The sequence below is a fragment of the Haemaphysalis longicornis genome, unplaced genomic scaffold, assembly GCF_048455015.1.
Source record: "Haemaphysalis longicornis isolate Haplotype H1 unplaced genomic scaffold, Haemaphysalis longicornis Haplotype H1 scaffold_1, whole genome shotgun sequence".
Classification (NCBI taxonomy): Eukaryota; Metazoa; Arthropoda; class Arachnida; order Ixodida; family Ixodidae; genus Haemaphysalis; species Haemaphysalis longicornis.
The window spans coordinates 459,803,587-459,818,741 of NW_027526203.1; positions in this window are offsets into that span (position 1 = coordinate 459,803,587).

Sequence of the window (15,155 nt, forward strand, 5' to 3'; positions counted from 1 at the left end):
CTTTTTAAAGCAGTAAAGCAGTAAGAATCGTGGGACAAACCGTGGAAGTTACGAAATCACACGTAAACATAGAAGTACCGATGCGTACTGCTGTTGGTACTGCGCGCACTATGCTTGGTTTAGCTGCACAGGACTGCGGGGCTTTGGGTTTGTCTCAGACAACACTGGCGGATTGACGCAAGCAAGGGTCTTACGTGGTCTTACGTAACCTTATTTTTCGAGCGAGCCCTATGTTTCATGAAGCGAGTATTTTCTCCCTGAAAAAAACAAACCCAAGGCAGAAAACGGCTTGATGATGATGACGATGATGATGATGATGATGATGATTAAAGGCCTCCCCTTTGAATCGGGGTGACGGCATGCGCCATTTAGCCTAGTAATTTAAATTTAGTTAACCCTCAACTCGGATTTCTTTTTAATTCTGCCCTGCCGCTACCCCTGGCTGGGATGACACTTTATCGACTTCCCTGCTTTTTTTCCACCAATACTCCAGCCGCTGCTTAGTAATACCTACTGCTGAGCAGTTAATGCTTCCATCAACTCCGAAGCCCAGTGCCTCAGGAAGTAGGACTTTCCCCCCAATTTTAGCCGGCTGAATTTTTTGGCATTCTATTACTATGTGGTCGATTGTTTCTTTATCCCTGCCACATCCCACACATGTCTCATCCTGGGACGAATATTTGCTCATGTAAGTTCGAGTTCTCAAGCAGCCAGCCCGCGCCTCAAAGAGCAACGCACTACCTTTATTGTTGTCATAAAACTTCTCTTTCCGGATCTCCTGTTTGCTTGCTTTATAGATTCCCAGTGATCTCTTCTTTTCCATCATCTCTGTTCACATGAGCTCTGTCCACTGTTTCCTTCGCTTGCTTTTTAACTTCCCCCCCTTGTTTATTCGCCGCGGTCAAGTTATATTTAGCCGCCACATTTCGCGTCCTCTTCCGCCATTGGGTGTCCACACTTTTAAGGTACAGGTACCTGTGCGCTCTGGCTGTCCAGTTCTCATCTAAATGTCTAAGCCGCTCCTCAAAACGTATTTTACTTTGCGCTTCCCTCGCCTCAAATGAAGCCCAACCCATATCGCCCTGTACCGCCTCATTTGTAGTCTTACTGTGAGCTCCCAGTGCTAATCAGCCGACTGCCTTTTGGTTAACCTCCAGTCCCGCCAGGATATCTGACTTTAAGCATAATACGGCATTAGAGAACGTGAGCGCCGGCCCCATTACCCCTTTCCAGATGCCTCGCACTACCTCGTACTTATTGTATCCCCAAAGTGCTCTATGTTTCATTACTGCTGCGTTTCGTCTCCCTTTCAGTTTGAGGTGTTCTTCAAGGACATTCAGGTAGCCTTTCCCGTCATTAAGTCAGATACCCAAGTATTTGTACTGACTTATGGCTTCCTGTTGAATCCTTACTCGCGCTGTATGTGCTTCCTCGTTAAACACCATGACTCCAGATTTCTGCGGGTTAAAATGTAGACCTAGGTACGTTGCCTCATCACCACAAATGTCGGCCAGTTTTTGTAGGTCTTTCGCATTATCTGCCAGCAACACTATACAGGGTGTCCCAGCTATCATGCACCAAGATTTAAAAAAAGAGTAAAGGTGTAACTCGAAAGAAACCAGGTGCATAATGTTTGCAGTACTGTGAAGAAGCGGACAGTATTTTTTTCTTTAATGAGACTTAATTAACTAATTGTAATTAATTGTCTAACTCGAGAAATACTGTCCCAATCACTAAAGTGTCAATGAGGCACTTGTAGGTAACCACGAGGGGCATCTAACTGCAGTATTTTGAGCGATGAACTAATTGCGTACACATTTATTCTGACTGATAAAGGAAACCCGCGAAATATGAAAAATACCACGTGACGGCGCCTCCGCGCGCACCGTAAAGCAACGCCCTCAAACAGGCTGCCTCTGAGTTAGCCAGAACGAAATAGACAAAAGAAAGAAAGAAGAAATCGCGACCGAGTTTGTTCCTTATCTGCACACGCGTCCCGCGAATCTTGCTGCTGCTGCTCCTTCCATGCATGCTATTATCAAGGTGATGCGCTGTCTCTTCGGGAGGGTAACACGCGAAGCAGTTGCTTTCAATCAGCTTTGTTTGGGGACGCTGCTTTACAATGCGCGCGTAAGCGTCGTCACGTGGTATTTTTCATATTTCGCGGGTTTCCTTTATCAGTCAGAATAAATGAGTACGCAATTAGTTCGTCGCTGAAAATAGCGCAATTAGATGCCCCTCGTGATTACCTAAAAGTGCCTCATTGACACTTTAGGGATTAGGACAGTATTTCTCGAGTTAGATAATTAATTACAATTAATTAATTAAGTCTCATTAACGAAAAAATTACTCTCCGCTTCTTCACAGTACTACAAACATTGTGCACTACGTTTTCTTCGAGTTACGCAATTTCTCTTTTTTTTAAATCTTGGTGCATGATAGCTGGAACACCCTGTATATCGTCCGCGTGCGTCAATCTCGGAATCCGTTGCTCCACTAACTCTCCGTTGCTTCGGTACGACAAGTCAAAGCCTAATCCACTCCTCCAACCGTATTTCCATTCGGGGCACCCCTGTTTTAAACCACTTCGATTGTACACGGGTTCTGTGCCTGTACGCCCTTCCCATGTAATATGCGCATTGTTATCCTCATATATTGCCCTTAGCAGCCCTACAAATTCTGACCCAATCCCCTCTTCTTCCAGTATATGCCACAACAATCCCCTGTCTACATTGTCATAGGCTCCCTTTATGTCCAGAAACAGTAGCCATGTTGGTCTGCCCTGAGCTGCCGAAATTTCGATGGTCTGGGTTAATACGAAAATATTGTCTTCTAAGCGCCGACCCGGCCGAAATCCATTTTGCAGTTCCCCTAAAATACCGTTACTTTCCACCCACTTCAACAACTCGGATTTGATGGCTTGTATAGCTAATCTATAGAGCACTGACGTGACTGTAATCGGCCTGTATGTGCTCGCCTTGTCCTTCTCTCCCTTGTCTTTATAGATCAAACTCATTCTGCTTTCGCGCCATTGCGTGGGAATCCTCTCAGATTTTATAGCGCGCTCGATGGCTGTATACAAATGCGTCTTTCCCGCTGGTCCCAAATGGTTGATAATCTCTATTGGGATTCCATCCGGTCCTGTTGCCGTATTTTTGGGAACATTGTGTTCTGCCTTTTTCCAGTCCGAAAATTCTATATTAAATTTTTCATCTGTCGCGCTCCTATTGACCACCTGTGTCCGATTAGCCGATATCTCGCGTGTTTGGCCAAAAGTATTTGCAATGACTCGATGTAGGTACCTTAATGCGCTGTCCCCCAAAAGAACGTTACCGTCCCCGTCCTGTATCCGAGTCTGCACCTCTTTAGTCGTCGTTCCCAGTGCGTTTAAATTATTCCAGAATTTTTGGGGGGCGCTCTTATCGTTCTTACGTATACCTGATTCCCATCTTTCACTCGCGCCTTTTAATCTTCGCTTGAGCTAGTTTTTGCACCACTAATTTCTTTTCTCGGTACCGGCTCCACCGTAACTGCACCTCTTCATCCTGATATCCCATTTGTTTTGCCTTTCTGTGCAATCTAGAAGCCCGTTGTCGCTCTTCAATAGCCAGTTTAATTTCCTTGTCCCATCACCTTCGTGGTTTCCTTTTACCCCTCCAGCGGTTTTTTTTTTTTTCCTTACTTAGTTTATTTCCTTTTTTATACAACTCACAACCTCGTCATATTCCCACACCTTCGTGGCTGGGCCTCTACTGCTCTTTCGATGCTATTGACGATGTCTGTTATCTGTTTCTCGCTTAATTTCGGGAGCCCAACCTCCGGTATTTCCTGCCTAGACCCTCCACTGTCAAATTTCAGGATTATACGCCTGTGGTCTCTGCCCAGGCTGTTTTCTCCTCCTTCATATATCGTCATTTGGTTCAACCGCTCGAACGTGTGCTCTGAGACCAGGTCGTAGTTATCTGCCCATCGCATTTATGCTCCCGGTTAACTATCACCAGTTGCTGTTCTTCACATATATCTAAACTAGGGCGCCGTTATAGTCCGTATATTCATCTTGATCCTCAATGTGGGCATTTAAGTCTCCTACTAATAGCACCTCGCCGGAGCTTGGCACCAGCCGAGTGTGCTACCTGCCCTTCCCCGCCCCCTCCACCAATGCAGAGCTGGGTAAGCTGCACCTTGCCGCAGACCTGCTCCTGGAGCAGGGAAATCAGAAATCAGATTCAGGGGGCCGTCATCCTCATCGACTCCTGGCCTGCTTTCTTGCGACTGCGAGCGGCGGACCAGCCGTCGAGCTCCAGCGGGTATACGTGGAGCGATCGCTGGCGGCGAAGTTTCACCTGGTGTTGTCCCGCGGCTGTGACCTGCGGCTCCACTGGTTGCCATCTCATGTCAGCATCCCCGGGAATGAGGTGTCTGACGCCCTGGGCAGAAAAGCTGCTCGCCAGGAGGGGTCCCTGCCTCCCGTGACCTGAGGATCTTAGATGCCGCACAACCCATCCGGGCGCGGGAGATGGAGACGATGCACCCGGACCCCAGAGTCATCAGCGGCCAAGCTCCACGGGTCCTTCCTGGCCGCATGAGCAGGGACGCCCGCTCCATACTTCTCCGCATACGGCTCGATTGCTGAAATTTGTCAGCCCGCTTGCACCGACGTGGCCGCCGGTCGTGGGCCACATGTGCCGCCTGTCCAGGGCCCGAGACCATGCAGCACCTGCTCTGCTCCTGCCGCCAGCACGTTTCCCCGAGAGCAGAGCTTCGGGCCACACTCCAGAGTCTCTGGCTGTCCAGCCACACCCTGATGAACCTGCTGTTCCCAACGGGCCCCAACTCCATCCTGCGGGGAGTCTTCCGACTTGTCCTGGCCTCCTTGAGGAGACCGACCTCATCAAACTGCTGTAGCCGAACGCCTGCCGGCCAGCCTTATGCCTTTCTTGTACCAACGCACTCCTCTCTTTCTTTCTCTCCCACTTTCTCCGTTACCACTCGTTCTCACCTATACCCTTTCGTTTCCCCATCTCCTCTTCCCCCGGACTGGGTTGTATGCTGGCGAACTCTCAAATGAGTTCAAAATATCCCCAGTCCACTTCTTTTCCACTTTCTATTTCAAGAAATCAGTCACTAACTCACACACTCCTAACGCCGGTAATGGCCGCCTTTTCTATTCAGTTTCGGTTCCGAAAAGCCAATGTCGTGAGCCGTTTGCGTCTCTCGCGTTCATGTTTGAAACGTAGTATTTTGCAGTTCGCTCTCTTTTTGTGCGTACTATTAGGTGACATTATTTCTACGTTCTCGAAAATTTGAGTGACCATTACCGGCGGCCGGACGTGACGTACGTGATGGAACGGAAGCAGTCTCGATAAAACTGGCGGCCGCTCAGAGCCGCCTTCAAATGCTCGTCGTAGCGTCGCGTTTCGCACTGTTATTTACACAGATGAACTCCCATTTATGTTTGCCCAGGATAATGGAGTTAGGCACAATTCCAACATCGCGTTGCTATCAATCGAAATAAAGTAGACCCCACGACAGTTCTTTTTCCATCAGAACAACTGCCGTCGTAGCAATCCTTGGCATTGTCAGTAAAAAAGCGGGCCGTTATTTACAAAGCTACTCGCTCGTACGATATCGAAAATCAGCTTTGGTTAGCCGGCGCCTCGGCTATCACATCGCTCTCTTTGAAGGGAACAAACCTCAAGCGGACAGAGATCAATCACTATTAAGTGCGAATGCACTTCTTAAGCGAGCCTGAATCGTCCACCGCCGTCGTCCGCATAGCAACAGCTGCGGGGGCGCGCGCTCCTCGTCTTCCCTAGCAACGGGGGGAGATGGGCGCGCGCTACTCTCCTCCTCCTCTCTCCGCTCAGTGACTGCGGGTGTTGGGCGCCTCCTCTCCACTTCGGGCGGGAGAGCTCTCGCTCGCGTAGCGGGCGCTCCGCATTCCGACGCGTGAGGGCGCTCGTGTAGCCCTCGCCGTAACGGCAGGCGCTACTCTCCTCCTCCTCTCTCCACTCAGTGACTGCGGGTGTTGGGCGCCTCCTCTCCACTTCGGGCGGGAGAGCTCTCGCTCGCGTAGCGGGCGCTCCGCATTCCGACGCGTGAGGGCGCTCGTGTAGCGGCCGCGTGGCGCGGGAGGGTATTAGTCGAGCGCGCGCCGTCGTCGAGAGCGGTCGCTGGTCCTGCATCTCGATAACGATGATGGCGGACCGGGCAACGGTACCAGCAATAACGAGTGAAATATCTTTCTTTGTAGTTGTGTGCGTGTGTGTAATCTCTCGACTACTCATTAAGATCACGATATCCACCGTAATCGCGCAATCAACAACCGTGCATTCGCACTTACACACTCTCCCCCTCGGGGAAGTGCGAGGGAATTTTTTTTTATTATACATTACTTGCAAACAGCTTCGTGAATATCAGCCCAAGATTGTTCGCCTTGCTGCACGTCGAGAATCGAAATATAGAAGGGATCTGAAACTATAAGCCAGCTTCCACACCTGAATGATGCCCTAAAACACGAAAAAAAGTTACCTATCTGCCGCTGTTTTCTACTTTCACCACAGACATGTGCTGAATGCATGCAGGCAACCAAGTGTGCGCCGCCATATCTGTGGCCAAGCGTCTGTTGCTAGGCAATGCTGTGCGCACGCCCCGCAGATCAGGCACCCCTCTTCTCCTCCATGCAACCGTGTGAGTGCGCCCACGGCTGGGCTAGAGCAGCGGCGTGCGCGCGTTGATGGCGGAACTTTACGTCGAGACGGAGCTGCATTGTTCTCGCCGGCGCAGCCGCCGCTGCGAAGGCCGTATCAACACAGCGCGCGCCGCCGCTCTAGCCCGGCCGTGGTGCGCCGTCACTCGTTACGTCGGGCTCCGCGGGATGGCGGTACTTGTCCATGCTAAGCACGGCTGTGAAACACATGACTGTTTCACGTTACAAACTCTACCTCACCGAACGCACAGTATTCCCTCGAATTCAATGCGAGTGTGATTAATAACATATCTGTTGACGCCACCGTTTAGAATCGGATTGGAACGGAGCTAGCAGATAACTCACGCCGGTGTTTTTTTTTTCTTCGGCGTGCGGGCGCAGTGGCCCAAGCTAAAGTGAACTCTTCCATAAGAGTTGCCCAAGCCGCGCCCAAGCCGCGCCGTGTCCTTGGCGCATCGGCCATGTCTGTGGCCGTTTCCAGTGTTGCCAGGCGAAGAAATTGACCGCTAATCTTTTCAACGAATAGCACCTATACTCGCGTGTACAACTCTAGTTAGGTGGCAAAATTTTGGACAAGTCAAAGGGATGGAGGTAGCGTTGGCCCAGCCCAAATATTGCAAATATTGAACGCGGGAGTGCATGAGGTCAAGAAGTTATAAAAAAAATACTTTTTTTCCTGTGATAGATGCAACAGTAATGACAAATGTAAGCCAAGTGTGCGCGTCGCGCTATTTTTTTTTAGCAGAAATATCCTTTTCAAGTACAGTAGACTCTCGATAAACGGAACTTCAAGGGACCGGAAAAATTAGTTCCGTTTAACAGGAGTTCCGTTTACTGAGAGAGATATTCCAAGGTGCAAATTTCTGTGCGTACACACTTCTAAGGGCATTTCATGGAACTCTAACCACTAGAAAGTGACTGTAGCTGATAGTTTTCAGAAAGCAAGAAAACTACAAGAAGCGTAGGCACAGCATTGACAAAGTTGATTTGGCAACAATGAGTCGCTGTGCACTACAAAATGCGTCAATTATTTTTGTTTGAGTCCTTGCAACTGCATCTTCACGGAGGCTAGAAGCCTCAACTTCGCGAGTGCTTACGAGCCGCCGAATTTAGAAGACGGCAACGTGGTAATGAAGGACGAATAGCACAACGATGGCACGAACGAGGCGACAGGAGTGCGTCTAGAATCGAGACCGAACGACTGGAACAAGAACTGCGATGTTGCATTCGTTGCGCTAACACGGCTAACCACTTACGAGACGAGGCTTACGAGGCCAACAAGGCTAAAAAAGCATGGAGGAAGAAAAAAAAAAAAAGAACGCAACAGCCGGAACCGTAAAAAGCTGATTCTCATGCCAGTGGATTTCACAAGAAGTTCCATTTCCGGTTCCGTTTACACGGTGATGCGGAAATTTTAGTTCCGATTACCGAGAGTTTTCTTTACGTTATGTGAATACAAAACCAACCAAATTCCAGGCAACTGTTCCGTTTAAGCGGCAATTCCGTTAAAGGGACTTCCGTTTATCGAGATTCTACTGTATGTATGTATGCATAAATCTTTATTAAGAAAAGGGGTGGCCAGTGGCCTAAGAACGGGGAGGGGGGGTTTGGAAGGAGGTGCAGGGCTCCTCTGGGCCCTAAATTATTCGGGCTACGCCTGACTCTTTGGAGGACTCCCAAAGGGAAAGCAATCTCTCCTTGGCATAGGATTCATGGGCGTACTCCACTCTTCGTATGATGCCACCTGTTGGGGGTGTCGGGCTCGGAGTTCACGGAGGCCCCCCCAGACCCACAGGAGGTGTCGAATGTCCTGCTTGACTGTGAAGTAAAAAAAATTTTGGTAACTCCAGAACGTTCGCAAGCGCGTGAATAGTGTGTAGACTTCTAATCTCTAATATTGCACTGAAAAAAAGGAGAAGTTTGCTACATATGTGGTTAGTTTTGAACATATGATGGCGACGGCGATACAGCGCGGTGGTGGGCAAACGCGGACGTCCCTTCGCCCGGCGGAGCGCCGTGCAAGTCGCCGGAGAAGCGCGAGCTTCACGGGACAGGTTCCCCAACATCCGTCACAGGCCGCACGGAACTTGTTTCGGCGACTCTCCGCCAGGTGCAAACGTCGTCTGCACGGAGCTACTGTCTCACGCAGTTTGTTTGTCGTCACTGGAGTCGTTTATAAGCATATTAAGTCCAAAAAATCACGCGAACGGCTCACGCCATGTTCAAAATATTCCCAGTAACGCCCTACTTGCGCCGCGCGGAGAAACATCCGTCTACGGTGATAAGGCACAGCGGCAACTTCCGGTGCCGTTCTTAAGTTGTCACCGAGTATAGAATAAACTCAGTTTCAAAGTTCTGACGCTCAGTTCATCTGTGACAAACGCACTTGAATTTTGTGAGTTTGAATCCGCAAAGCTTGAATCCGCAAGCTTGAAAGCTTGAATCCGCAATTTAAAGGTGCTCATGGTACGCCTGAATTAACAAGAATCTTTGACCGCCATTTTGATGTCTTGAACTCAAGAAATCCGTTCAGCTGGTCATACAAGACACCTCTCCGAAAGGCGAATCGGGCTTCAATGAAGACTTTTTTTGAAAAGGCTGAATTGTACATAACATGACGCAAGGATGCACAAAAAATCAGTGTTTGAGGGCCTCAAGAACACTGTATATTTGCAGGACTCCTTATATGTATGCACGGTGTCAGCACCTTTTGATGGGTTTGTGGCGACGGGAAAAGGAAAGGGCGGCTAAAACAACAGCCCTACTGTCTGTCAATTTACAGCTGCCTACAAGTGTCTTTTTATTAGAACAGAAGTTGCATCATCAGATACTGGAAACTCCTCTCGCGATATTGTGACTGATCTCTGCCCCTCAGGTGATGAAAACCTCGTTGAAACGCCAACAGCTTTCGCCTCGTTAAGAAGATCATCACTGTTGCAGGTACTGAATAATGATAACTATAACACCCAGCGGGTCGACTTCCACACAAGCCTTTCGCTTGTTCTCAGTGCAGTAGTGCCATATACAGCAGTATTTGGGGCACGGAGAGTATATGGAGGCACATCCCGCAATACTGCACTACACTGATGTCCACTGAGCTTCCAGAAGTCGTTTCTGCGAAAACAAACGGTGGTCTCGTGGCACCATCGAAATACTTCTTGAAATTGCGCCTCGTCGTGGAAAAAGGGTTAAGTGTTTGCAGGTTTAATGCAAGGGTGAATGTTCTACACGTTTAATGCAGCCGTTATATGCAAATAGTGAGGGCCAATAGTGGAGGTGTTGACAGTATTGTTTGAGCAAATATTACTTGCTGAGTTGGAGCCTCATCTGTTGAACTGCGATGCATTCGACAATCACATTTAAGTTTTGTCGAAGAAGGTTGCCAACGTGTATTCAAGAATCAGGTTCAGCCCATTGCGACTGAAATCAACCGGAAAAACTTGCACGCACAACGGTGTATGAACACAGCAGACAGTCTAATGTTTCGTAAAACCTGCAAACGACAGATAAGAACCAGAATTGAAGGAAGCTGGCTAGCTAGTATGCCTTCGTATTTTTTGCGGTTTTTAAGTGCGTGCGTTTTGTATAAGTCGCCTCATAGCCTAGGTTGTGATAAATCAGGCATTTTTTTTTAAAATTGGTTACTCTTTTATCGTGTGTGACTTTTTTCTTTTGAAATTGTGTAAACCCTGGGGTGAATAAAATTCGTGTACCGTTTGTTGCTTCCTCCATGTGCCTCTCTTCTGGAACGTTTCGAGCAAATATGCCTTACATCATGAACGGCTGAATGCGTATTCGCTCATATGTAATCACGTACGGCACATATGTAATTCTGTAAACAGCTGCTTTGGGAGGCAGTAATCTGTTGTTTTAGCCACCCTTTTCTTTTCACGCAACCAAAAAATGTTTCGATGTGGTATTGAGTCATCTTGAGCGTGAGCGATTTCGGCAGCTTCCTGTCGCCACAAACACATCAAAAGGTGCTGACACCGTGCCTACATATAAGGAGTCCTGCAAATACAGTGTTCTTGAGGCCCTCAAACACTGGTTTTTCTTGTGCATCCTTGTGCCATGTTATGTACAATTCATCCTTAAAAAAAAAAAAGTCATCATTGAAGGCTGATTCACCTTTCGGAGAGGTGTCTTGTATGACCAGCTGAACGGATTTCTTGAGTTCTAGACATCAAAATGGCGGTCAAAGATCCTTGTGAATTCAGGCGTACCATGAGCACCTTTAAATTCCGGATTCAAGCTTTAATGTGAACTCACAAAATTCGAGTGCGTTTGTTACAGACGAACTGAGCGTCAGAACTGTAAAGCGAACTTTCATCTTTGGTGATCTAATGTTCGTATGCACCACAGAGTGCACAAAGGGGAGATGAGGTGGGACCAGCCCAGCGGATATAAAAGTTGAGCATAGGAACTCTACATCGGAAGGTGGTTAACGGGACCTTGCACCGACGAGATTCAGAAAAACTGTCCTATTGCCGCGTGGAGATAAAAGCACTTATAAAGGCACTGCTTTCACAAACTCGTTGGGTCGTTTTTGGTCGAGGTGAGTTCAGTTGGCCTTTAAAGGAGCCATGAAGACAAAATACAAGTTGGGTTTATTAGAAAGACTGCTTAGTCCCGATAACAATGATACCAATATCATCGCAATCTTCGAACAAATAACGGAGATATTAAAGAAAACGTTTGAAGCAGTCGCGACCCCCTAGCCAATTTCCCGCAACTTTTCTATGACGTCACGGAACCTTGTTTGTGCGATTGGCGGCCGCCTAAGAGACCTGTCGCGACGACACATGACTGGACGTCTGTAATGGGGCCTCTAGTTCCATTTTACCGCATCACTTGAATGCTAACGTGCAGTTAACGCACTGAAAATTATGTTTTATTGTTGGCCCGTATGACGTCATTCTTGCTCATAACACGTCACTGTGGCGCAAAATTTGAAGGTTTATAAATACTTCTTGTTTTTTTTTTCGTTAAAAAAACATCTTTTGTGGCTCTAATGGAGCTGAGTGAGATACTGAATCCTCGTTCTTTCAAATTAAACAAAGTTGTATTTTCTCTTCATGGCTCCTTTAAACGCATTGAGGAAATAAATGCTTAAACGTCGTCATTGGCTGCGCCCCAAACCTAAAGTGACCTAAAACATACCAAATCACTATTAATAACAAAAACAACACGTAGACTTGTGTTTAAAAAATAAATTTAGAAAAAAAGAGGTAAGCAATCAAAAAGTGCCTTTCCACTCCGGCAAAGTGGAAGACTGCGACAACTCAAGGCCAATCCCCGTAGAGAAGAGACGCCAAATTCGATTCCCGCCAGCGGTAGCCGTTTTCCTGATGGAAGAAACATCCCCCTCGCGAGGGGCACGATCAAATGCAGAGCATTTGAGAGCGCGGCGATGAGTGCGTTCCAGCCTCGCCGACACCCGCCTTTATCACGCCACTATCGCGCCACGCGCGCGCGATGCTGACGTCACGATCACGCCACAGATGTTGTTGATCCCGCGATGCGCGCGCCCCCACCTGTTGGGCGCGAACCGACCGCGGTGAGAGCGCGCGATGCGAGCGGAGAGTAGGCGAGGAGGAGCGGGGCTGACGAGAGAGCGCGGCGATGAGTGCGTTCCAGCCTGGCCGACACCCGCCTTTATCACGCCACGATCGCGCCGAGAGGGCGCACCTGCGAGCGATGCGGACTACTACGGACACCTAGAACGGGTGACATCGTGAGTTAAAGAAATGCTCTGCATTTAAAAAATTAGGGCATAGACATGCTGGGGCTCGAACCCAAGCCGTCAGCGCCAGTACTCAGCACTCTACATCGAGGCCACAAAACCCGAGCTGTTCTAACCGAACGGTGGGCTTGTTTTAGCAGGCGCTCAAAAGAATGGCGCGCGCAGTGACATCACACATGTCACGTGGGTGCTCTGCGCAGCGAAGCGTTTGGAATCACGCGATTGGGCAGAGGCCGTGGCGGACAGTGCGTCTTCGCCGTTGACGAGACGCCGCGCAACCATTCTGGTTGGTGTGTGTCTTTCCTGCCTTGTATTTGTCGACATGCTTTATGCGAGACCGTGAATATAACCCCTGCCATAGTGTGTGTGTTTGAATCGCGGAAAGTTTTCGTACCTGATGGTCCTGGCTATGGGGCTATGGCCTGAGTCTGCCACTGAAAAGAAGCTGTCCAGATTAGGATGGGTAGAACTACTGGGGGCAGATTCCGATCAGGATTGCGATGCTGCACTGCCTGCTGTCACCCACATTGGCATTTACATAACATATTGCCTGTCTAGGGTTCGCTCACTCACTTAATTTCCTGTGGAAGATCGCTATTTGCTTCCTCCTGTCGTCATTTCTGGTCCGTGTTCCTAGATAAAGACGTAACTCTTAAGATTTGTCTTGTCCTAGTGGTGGTTAGGCGGGCTTCCTTAGCCATGGATGGATCAGAGCAAGGGTAGGAGTCATAAATTAGTGCTTTCTAGAATCCCCCGCTCTGTGCGGGTGCACGTACACGCGTTGAAGCCGGCTTGCAGGATGAGCTGTTGTAATTTCTTCTATTGTATTCTGGGGGCCTGTCTTTGTTAGCGCATCGTTTCGGGCACTAATAGTTATGCCAAGTGACACTTCAGCGGCCTTTTTAATAAGGTTTTACAATAAATTTTTCACCACACCTTTAGAAAGGGCGAGGTATAGCAGGTGGTATCTCATCCTTGAGATCAGCATATCGCATTCCTAACACGCAACACTTCCGCTTCCTGAAGGGCGACGTTATGCTGGGTAATCCTTCTAAGCAGATAAATGATTTGGCTGCCTTGCTTCAGAAGGGCTGCTGTGACGCAGACCTTTCGTTATTCTAGAGTCTGAGACTCTGAGCCCTACAGCCTTGATTTCTTCCTTTTGTGGTATCAGCGATCCATTACCCAAGCAACCACGGACGTCCGTGGGACGTCCGAAATACAGCCGAACATCCAAGGCCCATTTTGGACGGCCACTGTACGTCCATGTTTGGACGTACATTTTTGGACGTACAGAAGAAATCCAGAAACGGATCTACAAGTCCGAATTGCATCCGCCAACGGACGTGAAAAGTTACCACGAAGCATCAAATAATGACGTAAACTGGATATAAAAGCAAAAACGAAAAAGCTACTGTGCTTTTCAATTAAAAAGATTTTGTACATCAACACCCTGGCTTGTAGGTTGCAAGTTTCTTCTGCATATTTCTAGTATTAAGCGTAGTTTTTTTTTAAATTTTTTGAAGCACTTCACCAACTCCAACAATGATCTCTTCAGGGAAGGATATATAAGAATTGAGAACCGCTAACGAAACATGTGAAGCAAGTTCACTTTGTTCATGTGTGCTATCTGCCCGGCGCAGTGCGTTAGCCTTGCGCTGTGTACGGTACAATTCGTTGTAAGAACATTAGCTTGTCGTTATGTCGTTCTGGAAATTTTTACTGAACATGTGAAATACAGCCAATTTCGGATGTCCGACTGGACGTACGGAAGTGTTAAAACCGGACGTCCAACGGACGTACATGGTACAATCGTCCCTGAAACGGACGTCATACGGACGGCGTACGGCCGACGGACGTTCGGTGGTTGCTTCGGTAAGATAGATTTGGATCTTTTCTTGTTTCTGATTTTTGTAATGTTTAGTTACGATCAATACTAACTGTTTAGTGGGGGAGCAACTCAACCGTTTCTGATTGCTGTTTTCAATATTCTGTTTAATGCTGTCTGCAATATGTTTTCGATATGACCCATGCAGTGACCCCTTGGTGGTCCATACTGTGATACCGGTGGAATATTATGTGTATTTAGAGTGCGTTACTAAGACCTCTGGAAATGCCGAGCATGGGTGAAAGCTTGACATTCCTCTCCGTGGGTGCGAATTGTCTGGGAGGTGTATATGTCCAAAGGTAGTTTCAGCGTGCGGCCCCGCAAAAAGTCACGTACGTACTTTTGCATGCGACGCCCACAACCTGCCGTCTCAAGTATGCCATCATGTCGTACTCAGTCCTGTCATGCTCAGTAGATCACTCAGAATGCCATCATGCGTCATATAATCGAATGTCACTCAGACTTCTGTAAGTTGGAGTTTCACATTCTGTGTGGATACGTGTGCTCTAAACCCGACCATTTGATGCGGTAACAAATTGTTTTCTTCTAGGTGCTAATTCTTTCCATAACTTTTCCGACGCGCGATGTAAGGGTCTTAATTGGGCTTTCTGTGTTTAGGGATTAGCGACTTCCGCCTCTTTCCATTCGTTGGGAACTGACATGCATCATTCATTATTTTGGGGAGATAAGTTCATAGTAGGTCTTGCTCTACTATATATAATTGGGCCATTAATATATTCATTGCTGTTTTCTAGTCCTTCACAATTCTTATACGTTGGGTAATCTTTTTGGGGAAGGTTTGAGCCATCGCCCTC